The following is a 14,708-nucleotide window of genomic DNA, read 5'->3' as shown; positions in this document are numbered from 1 at the left end:
ACGTTGCGTTCTCACGAATTTTTGATTCTAGCCGCAGTGTTACCATACATACCGGCCTAAATCAGTGTTATACGCCTAGTCCACGAGTAGGGGTGGTTTCATGACGTAAGTTTTTACATTCGTTCGTGCATTGTTAAATTTTTTTCAACTAAATATTTTCATTTATTTGAAAATTTGAACGATTTTTTCAAATTGAAAACCCGAATTTAAAACAACGAAGAAAAACTCCAGAACGAGATTTTTCAAACTCTACTAAATAGTCAAGAAATCAAAGTACTCGTACCTGCAGATATGCATTTATCCTCTCATTTCCTTAACTTCACCTGAACTGAAATGAAATGTGGTAAGATGTCGCGTGAGTTTCCGATTTCAAAAAAATTTCATTTCAGAATTAAAATCAGAAAAAATTGGGTAAAAAAAATCAAAGTTTTAGATGTAAGGATTCACTTGATTCGGAGAAAAATCGTTGTTCAGATAATTGAAAAAAGTTACAATGATTTCAAAAGTTCAAAGTTGAGGTATTTTTTGAAAGCTCAATTTTCAAAAGCCTGCCAAATTTCGGAGCAATAAATTAAAAATAGATATGAAAAAATCCAGGATTTTACGGTATCTGTAACTACGAACTTTTCGTGTTAGAATTAGAAAAACAATTGGGGGGGGGGTAGAGATCCCCAAAATTTCAATCAATGTAAAATATGGTCAAAAATCGTGTGACATATCGTTTCGCAAGTTTCTGGGAGCGCTGAATGCGAATATCGACTAGTTTTTTTGATTCGAATTTCGACCTTAACAACGCCCTCACTCGTCCTTTTCAGAATCAGACAAATGAGTCCATATTCGAATTCAACACTCCTAAAAGCACAATAAACCACATTTCATACGATATTTGACATTTTCTTTTTACATTTTTACAAAAATTTTGTGGCTTAGCCCCCCTCTCCCGTCACCAATTCTACTTATGTACTCATCAACTCTCGCCATGGAAAAATGAAATACCTATGTAGTTCATAAAATTTATGAAATCGACAGTGAGTCACAAAATAGAACAACTAACATTTTTAAAAAACAGATGTATGTTGACATTTTTCAACATTTTGGGGCTCCGTCCCTCCTCCCAATTATCTTGCGAATCCCATCACGAAAATTTCTTTCAAGTATCATAAAAATGAGTGTTTCCCATTTTTTTTTCAAATTTATTTGAACCCAAGCTCTGAAATTCGGGAAGCTTTGGAAAATTGAGCTCTCAAAAAATTGTTCAAATTTGCACTGTTAAAATTTTCAGTAGATATTTGATTTTGTTCGATTGGAATTTTCAATACAAAGCTTGAAATTCGAGACAAAAAGAGCTTTCAAATGCTCACAAATGAAAATTTCAAGGATGAATCCTGGCAGTACAAATTATGAATAAACTGAAAAGACTTCCTACCAAAATTGCTACCTCCAAAATGGAAAGAAGTAACAAAATAAAAATTCGAAAACCGATTAAGTCTCTCAAAAAAATTCACAACAAAATAGCCTACTTTCAAAACTGAAGAAACTGCAATTCTTATAACTTCATTGAATTTGTAGCTCTCTTAAAAACCTAACCTATGGATTTCCTACAATTTCGAAGATGGGCTATTTCTTTAAGAAACTTCTGTTCGTAGGTATTCGAAACTTAAATAGAATCCGCACTGAAATTTTCCATATTTTCCATTTTTGAAAAATTTCAAAGTAAGTAGGTATTGCCCCTTCAGAAAAAAACAAATGGTATGAGTTGCAGCTGGAGTATGATGTTAGAAACAATTCCCACACAGGCGAAAAAAATGAATAAATGACAGAAACCTCTCTTGATTTATTTACACAATTTGCTTACCGTTATTCAGAAATCGTAATCGTGCTCTCGATTTTCATTAAAATTGATCATAAACGGAGTTTGATTTCATTTTCATGAATATTTTCATCCTTTGTCAAATTCATCAACTGCAAACCACATTTTGTGTCATGGCACAATGCGATACAAACGATTATTTTTGCTAATTGTAAGAGTGATTTTGCTTTTTGTCCAGTGAATGTTTCATTTTTTTGGAATTTTTCCCGAGTTCTTTTTTCAAGTTTTAACATTCTACTGAGAAGTTACACTGACTTAGCAGTTTGGCATGTTGAGTTTTTTTCTTTCATTTTGCCATTGAATTTGTTAAGGAAAACGTTATTTTGGTCATCTAGGACCTCTAAGTAAACCATAAATTTCAACCATTCCATACAACACCAGCTAAATTTTCATTTCCAACCCATTCTCAGAGAATTCATCAAACATCGCAAATAATCATCACCATGTTTAAAACACACCACACACCTCCTTTTACAATAAGAATCAAAGGTCAACCCACAAAACGAACTTTCATTTCAAAAGCTCAATCTTTCTCCAGGCCACCGCCACCTACCCAGCCAGGTCCTAGACCTACACAAACATAATAAAATAATTAACCACATGAAAGCTTCCTACCACTTAAATCTTTCCAATTTCAACGCAATAACTTTACACGTCTTAGGTTGAACTGCGTATACATTTTCTAAACCAAACTCCATTAAAACCGTTGTCTTTATGTGAGGCGGTTTGTGGAAATATAATCAACCAGGCAAATACGTTATAGTTACCCCATACACTTCTCCGAATAATCTTCATTAAAGTATTTATCAAAGTTTTAGATGAGTACCTGGCAATGCTATTTAATTTAATTAAAGTCTTGGATTACCCTTAATTACGTATTTCGCTCAAGGACGAGAAAACTTCATCTTGAAACTGTTTTCTTAACAGTTTTTTTATTTTTAGTTTTCGCAAAATGTAATACTAGATTTGTGTAACTTTGAAAATACGTTTGACTGTTGTGGAATTATTTCGACGACTTGTTGAAGTGCGATTCATTATAAAAAAAATTGATTAAAAAAAAATTGTGTTGAACTGAAAATTAAAATGAAACTGGAGTTGGAGAGGAAAAAACTCATGACTAGCTCCAGTTTCATTCCAAGTTTCAGGTCCACACAATTTTTTTTTAATCAATTTTTTCAATGATGAATCCATTTTAACCAGTCGTGGAAATAATTCCACATCAGTCAAACGCATTTTCAAAGTTTACAAATCTATCACATTTGCAAAAACAAAAAATAAAAACTGTTAAAATAACAGTCTCAAGATGAAGTTGTTTCATCCTCAAGCAGAATAAGTAAGTACCTGTAAGGGTAATCCAAGACTTGAATTAGATTAGATTAGATTGCATTGTATCTTAATTGCATTTTGAGACCACATACGGTAAGAAGATTTTTCATTCATCCAGTATCATTAAAACACTCAATAATTTGAATAATTTGTTCTATCACATTCGCGAAAACAAGAAATAAAAACTGTTAATATCAAGAAAACAGTGTCAAGATGAAGTTTTCTCATCCTTGAGCGAAATACGTAATCAAGGGTAATCGAAGACTTTGATTAAATTAAATAGCATTGCCCCTCGAAAAAAGGACCAACAAATCTCAGGTACTAGTTTGTTTCAATTTCTCGCAATCACAACTTGCTAATCACATTCCTCACAGTCTTCAAACACGTTAGAATTTAAGCTAAATCATAATCGAAAAATCTCAAACGACCATGAAAAATCGAGAAACGGTCGTGTATTCCGGTACCTACCAGAGCAACGCAAACGCATCGCCGAAATAAACACACCGGTACGTGCATTGAAATCGCATCCAATTACAAATACCCCGAAGACACGGCGATGGCGATAAATTATAGTCGACCTAATATTTAAAAACAGTGCCAATAAATTTTACGAATTCATTTAGCTAAATGGAAGACCTAATGATCGTGCCACCTTCACAAACAGTACCCACAGCCATAGGAATAAAACATACGGTACAATACGGTACGGCTACGGGTACCATAGACGAGATGCTGCGCCGGTTTGCGGTACACAAAGAGGTGGAAAACGGTGGGCGAAATTCATTTACCGAGGGTCATAAGTCCCAAAACGATTTCCCATTTAACACGTACACCGAATCCGCCCTTCGTATGTTAACACGTTTTAATTTCACCGTAAAGTCTGCTGTAACGGCGCGTTTATGCATCGATATATTCTAATAAATCATTTTCACAACATCTTGCTATAAAGCACAAATTAAGTTCACGACTGTTGAACATTTCACCGCGCATAGTGTGGCATTTACAGAGAGTTGTTCGATGTCACTCATCTCATTGCTCGACGGTCTCTATGCGACACGACATCGTCGTGTGTGTGACTGATTGGATACGTACCAAGAATCTTTCACGAATCATTTACCAATTTTTTAATAAATTGAAACATTTACTCTTTCAAAATATGTGAAGTGGTTACACGTTAAGATCTGTTACTCGGATAACGTGATTTAAACAATAGGTACGATTTAGAATCTTCTGAAATTTAAGAGATTCCCTTAGGTAAAACAAAAAAATTAATTTCAACAGAACAAGTAAATTCTAAAAATGAACTTGACGTATAAGTTTTTCTATTTTTTTACGAATGACATTTTAAATGGTTCAATGTTGAACGGAAGAGTAAATTAATTATAGGGCAATCATTCTTAAAACACGATGACTGTTTGAAAAATGTTAACAGGAAATGAAAAAATTTCACGAATGCGTTTACTAAACATCTACAGCGTAGACTACAGCAAGTTACTGTGATGTAGGCTACACGTAGTCGTGAAAATCATCAGGGTTGGACAAACTTCGAATATCAGCTCGGGATTCAAACGTTGCAATCCTTTGATTTCTTATCATTCGTATCAATTTTTCAAAAGGAAGGGGTGGTACAACAGAAAGTTCAATTTTGGAATGGCGTTTATTTAGTTGCCAACTCTCTAAAGCTTCTGATCTATGCCATCGGAAGAGAGTAAGTAATCTTTCTGTTTATTTCGTTTTCTTAATTTCAAAAATTATCATTATTTACACGTATTTTTGTTCAATTTATTTCATCTTTTATGTTTTCAGGCTGGCATTGATTTTAGGAATATTATAAAACAAAGTTGGGTTTTGTGGCTGGAATTGTTGCAGAATCTCTTTATTGATGCCAAATTACGTAATTCCACCACCACAAACGAATAATGATTCCACTATTCAACAAAACGATGAACAGTACTACCTATTTGCAACCTTTTTCGTGCATAATTTCGTTGCATTTGAAACTATTTATTCCTGCAAATAAAAATAATTTTTTGTTCCAATTTCAAATTCGTTTTCGTATTTATTGGAAAATAGTTCACAATTTTTATTCATTTTTGTATTTTTTCAACGAATTTTGAGGAATTTTTTAACGACTTGGAGACTTCTTTTTCACGGAGTAAAAATAATGAAAGAAACTTACAGGATAGGTCTGATGTTTCAAACTAACATAAAACGATGTAACTGTACAATTTTTTAGGAATTGAACCTCAAAAATTCGAATTTGAGTTTTAGTTTCAAAGTTGAGTAACCAATCTAAAAGTCTAACTTTTTAAAATCTGCATTCGACGATTATTGTTAATCAACGTGTGATTCTTCATATTTCTGAAATCTGCAAACATTTTTTCACCTTTCTACGTGTGTATGACTTCGATGATTTCAGCATTACTCAAAAAATGGGACGAGTTTTTTTGAAACCTTTCTCGGAAAAATGCCGTCCATTTTCTATAGGGCATTCGGTGACCTTTTTGCTCTATTTTATCACTCGAGAAGTGCCCTTCTTCGCCATCGAGCACTGGAAGTCACACTATATGACAGTGGCAAGTTGGGTTTGTAGGGTGGGGTTGGGGTATGACCACACTGTCTACTCAAATGCCTTCAGTAGAACGTTGATTACGTGAGTGGAGTGTGGCGAGACAATTTTCATACAGAAGAACGATTCCTTCGCCATATTTGACAGACTTGTGATCTTTTATGACATTATTCGGCGGTTCAGAGTATTGCAGTGGGATTCTGCATCTATTATCAAGCCTTCGAAGGTATATATGAAAAACATTACACATTTAGAGTGTAATAATGCGATCACGAAATAACCCATTCCACAAAATTGAACGGAATTTTCCCGAGCAAGGTTTCAAAAAATTCGTCTTTCTGAGAAATTCTCAAATCTTCGAAATGAATACGTAAAAAGATAGAGAAATGTTTGCAGGTTTCAAAAATTCATACCTTTAAAATTAAGGGTACAACCATAATTAAAAAATTCAGAATTTTCAAAAAATTCTCTCAAATTTGAAAATTTTGAATCAAGTTTGCCCCTTTGATTTTGAAGATGGGACAATACGATTTTATGTTCGTCCACTCTTAAGAGGCATCATTTAAATGATTCGATCATTTTCTTACTTTTGACGAATTTCCAGTTTTACATAGCAAAATAACTCCTTGAATTCACAAGATAGGCAACTTATCATGCAATGATTTATAATCGTCGCGTCTGTCGCTGAGTTCGAATATCAGTTAATTTTTTTTGATTCGACCCTTCTGAACTTCCATTCCACCAGTGTCCTCTGGACACGATTCAAAATGTGTAGCATCATCATTCATTAAATTTAAAAAGAGACAATCAATTGTGCGAATGCAAGGTTTACCGGAAGTAAGTGGGTATATACCTGTTCAATGCTACATACTCGGCAAGTAATTTCATCGAAACTGCACAGAACCAAATCTTGATAAAATCATTTGCCAATTCCAATGACACTGAAATTTTTGCAAAAGTCGTCTAGATTGTAAAAAAAAACTATTGAATATTCCAGAACTTTCATGAAAAATTGTCAAAAATGTATGAAAAAATCGTAAAATTTGTTGAAGAAAGATCAGCACGATTGAACAAACATTGCAAAAATCACTTAGAAATTGAATAAATTTCATGTAAGTAATTGAAAATGAATAAAAGAGTAAAATAGTGTAAAAATTCCCAAAAATCAAACAAATCGTAGAACATAGCAAAAAATTAATCAAATATTACCAAAATTCAATCAAATTTTGCCACGAAAACACGTTAAATTGGCATAAAAATTGTTTCAAATGTTGACTTTCAGCCAAAATTGCATGAAATAATTTGTTAAAATGGTATAAAAATAATTCAAAATGACCAAAAAAATTGTACAAAAAATCTTGGAATTTGTAGGTATGTACTAGGTATGTACATACAAAAATTTCCTGAAAATCATACTCGTGAAAAATCATCAATAAAATTGAAATGTCTACCATGTCATCCAAGTATGAAGTAGATTTCTAGGACCATGAAAACTATAAAATGAAAATGAAAATAACTGAAAATAATTGTGAAAAGGAGATGAAACGTTGGCAAAATGGGGTAGAACTTTGCAACAACTGCTTGAAACATGTTCAATAAAATCAAAAGTATTCTCGTTCAATATGAAAAACGAGGAGGTAAAAATAATTCGTGAACGTAATTCATGGTTCAAATTATTATGAAATCACGAATCACAGGTCAAGAATTCAAGACATCCTTCGAATCGCGGATCATGAATCCAATCGTTATATTTTTCATCCGAATCTTGCTATCAAGAGTTTAAATACTTAATTTAATATTACATATGTACAATATTATTGTATATTTCATCCGGAATACGGAATAGTTTCATTTATTCATCGCTTACACCTTCTCGTTCTTCAAATAATTCAATTTTCAACTATTCAGAGCAATATACGAGTTACTTATTTGATTGTTCTCCACACAATCAAATTCTTTTAATTAATTAGGTTTTCCACAATTTTTTCACCACTTTGCATGATTCCTACACATTCAATTAGGAACAACGCGACGACGCAAGAATTCGTTTTCTTACTTAAAATCCGCTCAAAAATCATGAAAAGAATCGCCAATAAAGAAAAATCGTCAGAATAGTACCTAACCATGTATAGTAAGTATACCCAAATTCTATCCAAATCCGACATTGAACACAAAATTGAACAAAAGTTACCTAGAACTACATCTAGATATCTAGTACCGAAAAAAAACGTTCTATGCATATTGCATACTAGCATAGGTTTAGGTATTCAAAAAATTCATCTTATACTTCCAAAGGAAAAATGAACTCTACAGTATTAAACATCATTATCTTCGATAAACCATCGTATCATCCATCGATATACCTACTAATATGTACATCGAAACATTTTCCACTTCACAGATGTAGCATAATTGTACAATTTCATGCAAATTATCGAACAAAATACACAAATCCAATGCAAAAGTCTACTTCACAGTTGCACATTTCCATGATTTTACTGGGATAGTACCTCTTCCATTCACGGTACACTCCCATTCCTTTCTCATCTACTTAATCAACTTCCTACAAGCTTCCCTTTCAGAAATACCCCACAATTTTACAAAAAAATTACATAAGGTAATTTGATGAAAAACATTCATCTCAAAGGTTATGGTACATGCGAAAGTTTTAGGTAGAAAATAATAAGTGCTAATAACTCACCGAAATAATTGCCAAGCGGAATGTAGAACCACGATGCTTCGTCTTCGATGAAAATTCTCACCTCATCTATACTTATGAGGATCTCGTTACACAGACACACAAAAAGGAACCAAATCACACAGCCATTATTTATACCAATGATTAACTATCAACACATGTATTTCGCGTACGTACAATACGTTAAAAATCTATTTGAAAAAATTCCAACCAACTATGTAATGTGTAACTTGCACGAAATTGTTCGTATTTGGTTTTCAGAACACTTCGAATTCGCTAACAAAAACATTACTTAATACGAAACAAATTCACTGATATCGCGAACCAAAGCTAAAATTCGGATTTCTAAAACGATATTTCAATAATTCACGCAAAAAAATGGAAAAATTACGATGAAAAATTCACTAATTAATATGTCTTACACCAATGCACGTCGCGTCGTCGCGTCATAATCACATTATGTACTTTTATTGTACATAAATGTACATCTACTCTACGAGAATCAAGTCTGAACTAAACTTATATTTTGTAGAATTTGTTCGTCTTCAGGATATATTTTGCACATAGGCAGAGACAAAAATCGCATAGTAAAGGTGTTATCTTATCGTAATTCCGAGAAAAACCCAACTCGAAGGCTAGGCTGGCTGGCTGCATCGAAGCCATTCGAATGGTTGTAAGATAACGAACAACGTAGGCACTCTTACAACGTAATATCTCGTAACTCTTGCTCCACCCTCTCTTATGCATTTCAGTTTATTCTACACGAAAATTCTCGCACAAAAGTACTTGATTGAAATATTTTGCAGAAATTACGATTATTTTTCTTTCCACAAAATATAGCAAAATAATTTCAACATTTTAAAGCAAAGGATAAAAATTTATGAGAGTTTGAATTTTTTTTTTCATCCCAAAATCAGAGGATTTCGTGAATAAAATCAGGAATGGAACTGCACTGTAGGTCTAGGTACACACTTGATAATGAAAATTTGACTTTTTCTCTTGCCTACTCCACCTCTACTTTAGTGGATAGTTCATTCCTGCAACATCTGGAATATAGGAAAAATTGGTCAGGAAAATTGAGAAATGTCAAGAAAAATCGTGTCTCCGAAACAGTGGGGATACCCTCCCATGATCAAAAATCTATTGAAATTGCTCACTGTCAGTAAAGGAGAAACTTTTCAATTGACTTCACTTGACTTTTATGTTGTTTTTTTTTCACTCATTTTTTATTCGTATTGCTTTCCTAGGAACATCATTTTTTTCAAACTGAAATGTTTGCAACACATTAAACTTATTTCAATTGTTTGCGAAGATGTATTCTCTAATTGGAGAGGGGGGTGGGGGTAAAACATCCTTCGGTATAGGGTCTTCGATTTTCATCGAGTTCGAATTTTTCACACTTCTTTTTAGGTTATTTTCACAGAAATTTTTGGCAAAAAATCTGCTCATTTTCTCGACATTCGAGAAATAAGGTAACTGCTTTTACATTTCCTCATCATCTTCAACAGCCATCACAGTCATCTTCCTGCCGCAACAGTTTTCAACATCACACTACATAGATCAAATTAACAATAGGTACTCATTGTATACGGGTGATTTTAACTGATTGAAAAAAAACTACAGATCACAATTCGTATGTATAAATCATCGTTTTCGTCCATTGTCCAATATACCCATCAAGTAGGTACTTAAGCCTAGACTTTATCATGTTGTGGAGGAAAAAAAATTAGAAACTTATCGAAAGTAACATTGTCGAATGTTTTTTTCATGCTTCGAAAGAATCGTTTAGAAAAACGTGTGTGACGATTGAGTCTTGATAAACGGATCCTCTATTTATGCGAGTGTTGTGTAGTGACTGACTTTATATACAGTGGACAATGTGTGATTTCATTTAAAATACCTACCTATCACACAATTCAATGGCCAACGATGTAAACAACCTGAAGTGGGTTAATAGGGCAAAAGTATAATTTTACCATATCAATATACCCAAACAATTCATTATTACTGACTCTGAGTCAAATTGGCAAGAACTTAACACTCAAAATGTGGATCGTGGAGTGTTCTTCTGCATAGTGCACCTAGACTTGTGTATGTCTACGTAGTACTCGTACAATCAGTGATCCATAATGAAAGAAAACTTCGTCAGCATTGGGATTGGGAAAAATAATTAAGAGAAAAATAACACACCGTCGCTCGAGAGTGAATTTTCGTGTTAGGTGATTTTTTTTCGTGCCCTATATATTCGTAAGTACATGAAGTACCAACTATAATAGTAAACGTGAAGGAGTGATGATTCTAATTCGTATATAATGAATGAACGTTATACTATGAAATTTATGATTTTTTTTTCTTCTTCTCGTATTATCATTGTCTTTTTGTAACGTCACGGGCATCATTCAAAATTATAAAAGATGTATGAAAAAAAAAAACTGCGTACTACACATCGGAACCGGATTTCTTTTCAGGCCTACTCGGACGTGGAAGTACATATATAAGAAGGTGTGAAATACAAAATATTATTTTATTCGTGTTACAAAGGTGAACGCAGTTTGGCGAATTATTTTTAAGAGCAATGAATGCATTGCTTTTATTTATAGTAAGTACATATTTTTTTCCCTGTAAATTGTGAAGTTTAATGCTCGATGGAGTTGTAAGTTGAGGTTACAAAGTTGTTGTTTTTTTTTTCAATTTAAATTAGCAATTCTAGTGATTGACTGATGTATTTATCTTTGTGTGTGTTAATTTAAGAAAGTATCAGGTAAGTGAGAAAGGTTTGAATTTCTCAAGATATTATGATGTTTCAAAATCCTTTTTTTCAATTTGGTTTAATATTTTTTTAAACAAATTAATTGGCTCGTGAAAATTTTCCATTTCTATTTTACGCTTATTTAACGAATACAACTATTTTTCTTTGAATATTAAACGGATGTTTTTCACTTTTCTTCCTCTTTTATTTTCCTTTTTTTTTCGCCAACGTTGTAAATGTAATTAAGTAGGGTTTCTTCGTTCATAGTATAAGGAGATTTTTTTTCTTTAATCATCTTTTGACATTAAAATTCGAGTATTTGAAGAGCATATTATTGCGTTCCTAATGATAATGAAATTTTATATAATATTTAAAAAGTATACATTTTCGACACTCGTTTTCCTTTTTAAAAAAATAGTAAATCTAAAACGAACAAAGCTGTGAATTTTTTTTTTTGAAAATTGGTAAAAATGAAAAAAAAAGATATTATATTTGCATGAAGTTCGATTTTCTCAAAAAAAAGACAAATTTCACTTTTGAAATGAATTTCTGGAAAATTTTCAAACTTTTATCACACAAGACCAGTTTTGGGCGATGGGATTCTTCGACAAATTTTCTATACTTCATTTCGTAACTGTTTTTGATAGATAGCTTTTGACAAAAAAAAAAATTGAATAAAAAATTTGACCGAATGTGAAATTTTATGAAAAGATACGTTTGAGTTTAGCTTTCTCAAGTTGATTACTCAAGATAACCTACAAAATGAGGTAACTAATTTGAGAACATTATTTTGTAAAAATCCCGAAAACAGAAGCAATCTTTTCACTGAAAATATCAGTGAATTTCTGGGGGAGGGAGAGGGAGGAAGGAGAGTTAGTTTGCGCTGACTTCGAATTATGTTATATTTTTTTTTGTTTTCATAAAAAATTACCCCACGTCGATTTTTTGGGCAAAAATGAAAAATTCTTTATCAATTGGAATTTGAAAATTCTTCGCTTCGATTTTTCCAACAAAATTATTTTCCGAAGTTACAGAATTGTGAAGATATCAGCATTTCTATAATTTTAGTGCCCTTATTCTGGTCTTTCGAACCTTCACTCTGAGTTCTTCTTTCCTTGTATGGAGTGTGTGAAGAGAGTGGAGAGAGGGGGAGGGGTGATTTCATAGACGTTCGGCACTGTAGTGACAAATCAGCAACTCTCACTGTTGATGAGTTTGGGGGACATGCTCCTCCACCCCTTCGTTTAAAAAAATGTAATTTACACACAGACTTATCATTTTTCTAAAATGTTATGCCATCATTAACACGAAAATTGAGAAACATCCTTAAAAACAGTACTGCAACTTACAAGAATACAGCAAGGATGATGAACATAATTTCAAAATAAAAAAGCAGAAATTTAGGTTGGGCATTTTACATAGACTACAGCACTTCTTCCCAAGAGAAGGGGGGGATGTGGTCAAAATTTTGAATGTAAATTTTTCGATGTTCTAGAAAAAAGGCAAATTGATTCATTGAAAATAGGAAAGGATAGTATTTGAAAAAATTTGAAGTTCAGAACAATCGTACTTTTGAAAAAAAAAATGAAAGGCGATCTTATTCTTTGGAAATTATTTCAACAGAGATCATTTTTGTGATTTTCCAGTTGGAAATATCAAGTTTTGAAAAATTTGCACTTGGGAGTGAATTTGAAAATCAAATCAAGGGGAGGTTATTAGTTGAATTGATCATGATGATTAATTGATTTGAAAAACTCAAAATGTTTGATTAGGAAAAAGGGATATTTTTTCAAATTCTGTTTAGTAACCCCAAGATGCATTTCAAACTTGAAAGAATTTTCATTGGGGGCTGGAAACCACTTCAAAATTTGGAGAGGGACCCTGCTCTCCTAATTTTGAGAAATCCCCAGGTCTCCACTGAAAATCCCTCCAGGTTCAAACTGTATCGTAGTGGAGCAAATAGGTACAGGTACACAATTACACATACCTGAAGTTTTCACAATAGAACCATTTTTTCTGGAATTATTATGCCCAAAAAGAGCAAATAAAATGTGTTTTCAAAATTGTTCACCAAATGGAGCAAATGCTCAGAAATAACGAAAAAATCCCAATTTGATTTTTTTGAAAAAAAAGTTTTACAACTATTTTTCTCGTCAATTTTTTTTTTCTGAAAACAGCAGTAAAGAAAACGTATACTCGAAGGCAATTCCCTTAACTACGTAGTTCCTCATTTATTTCACTGCAAGCATCTATTTGTTTGGAAAAATTCATCGTTTAACCATTTCATCAGTTGTAATAATGATCGATCATCAAATTTGTGACTAATTTCTTGACCTAAGAGTCACCCTGGAGCTGAACGATGATAAATTCAATTATTAATGTATATTTTTCCAGTCTCCAGACACTACGTTGAAGCTTGAAGTTTTTTTCTTCATTTTTTTACTCTCACTTCAACTTTATTTTCAGTCCTAATAATAAACCTTATAATTTTCGCAGATTTCCTCCATGATACTAAAATGTAGCTCGAGTTCACCAATAGCTCAAGTGGCGCAAGCCAGATACAATCAAAATATCACACCAAACAGTTACTACCATCGAGCTCTGGTCGATGCCGATATTGATCCTCTGATCGCAGCTTTAATCGTCGAATCAATGCATCCCCATCCTCCCGATGCCAACCGAAGACAAAACAGCTACAGGCCACAAACTCCTCCATTCAGGAATAGAATTATGACCATAAGTAAGATAAGTAAAATTTAAGAGAGACAAATCTAAAATTTAATGTATTATTTTCTAAGTTAATAAAAACCAGTAAATACACTTTTTTCCCTCTCATTTCTCAGTTTTAAAATGAAATAAAAAAATTAAACTATAACAACTTTCTCTCTGGACTTTCACTACTATTGTACCAGTAAAATACAATCTTTAGAAAGAACCGAAGAAAGAGACGAAGAAAGGGGGAAAAAAACTTATCAAAAAGAGATTAAGGGAAAAGGAAAGAAACTTTAGCATCCGGATAATTGTAAAGTTATTGGAGGATATTTCGGGTTAGCGAAAAAATATAACTACGTTACTTTGTGTAGTACGAATATTTCGAAATGAAAAAGTTATTAGGCTCGAACGAAATTATGAAAACCATCTGAGCGAATTTTATTTTTATTTCATTTTCTAAAAAAATTCCAAGTCTGAAAACTCGTCGTGTATCATCAGATAATTAGAAAATTTACTTCCAACTTTCAACTTTATACACAGCTTTAATCTCGCAATATGTGCACCAAGATCACGACAGTTAAGTAAACGTGAACGATAAGAAAGACGAAAACAAAAAAGAGGGCAAAAAAATCCATCGTTATGATCGTCGACTTTTTTACCATCTTTACTCGGGTCCATTAAGAGAAGTAGGTATAGAGACTACGAACGCAGTTGCTAGTATGGCGCAGATGTTGGCTCTCGGTTCACTGAAGGGTAGAAATTTTGAATTTGTTAAAAAGAATTT

General features: G+C 32.8%; 1 long non-coding RNA gene across 1 annotated transcript; it reads left to right on the top strand.

Annotated features, from left to right (window-relative positions):
- The first annotated feature begins 10,612 nt into the window (after positions 1–10,612).
- On the top strand, positions 10,613–14,032 carry LOC135841463 (uncharacterized). Its single transcript, XR_010557927.1, has 2 exons — positions 10,613–11,062; positions 13,709–14,032. It is a non-coding gene; the product is annotated as an uncharacterized LOC135841463 (long non-coding RNA).
- The last annotated feature ends 676 nt before the right edge of the window (positions 14,033–14,708 follow it).

The sequence above is a fragment of the Planococcus citri genome, chromosome 3 (assembly GCF_950023065.1).
Source record: "Planococcus citri chromosome 3, ihPlaCitr1.1, whole genome shotgun sequence".
Classification (NCBI taxonomy): domain Eukaryota; kingdom Metazoa; phylum Arthropoda; class Insecta; order Hemiptera; family Pseudococcidae; genus Planococcus; species Planococcus citri.
Note: the sequence above shows the minus strand (reverse complement) of the source record. Positions and strands in the feature narration are given on the sequence as shown.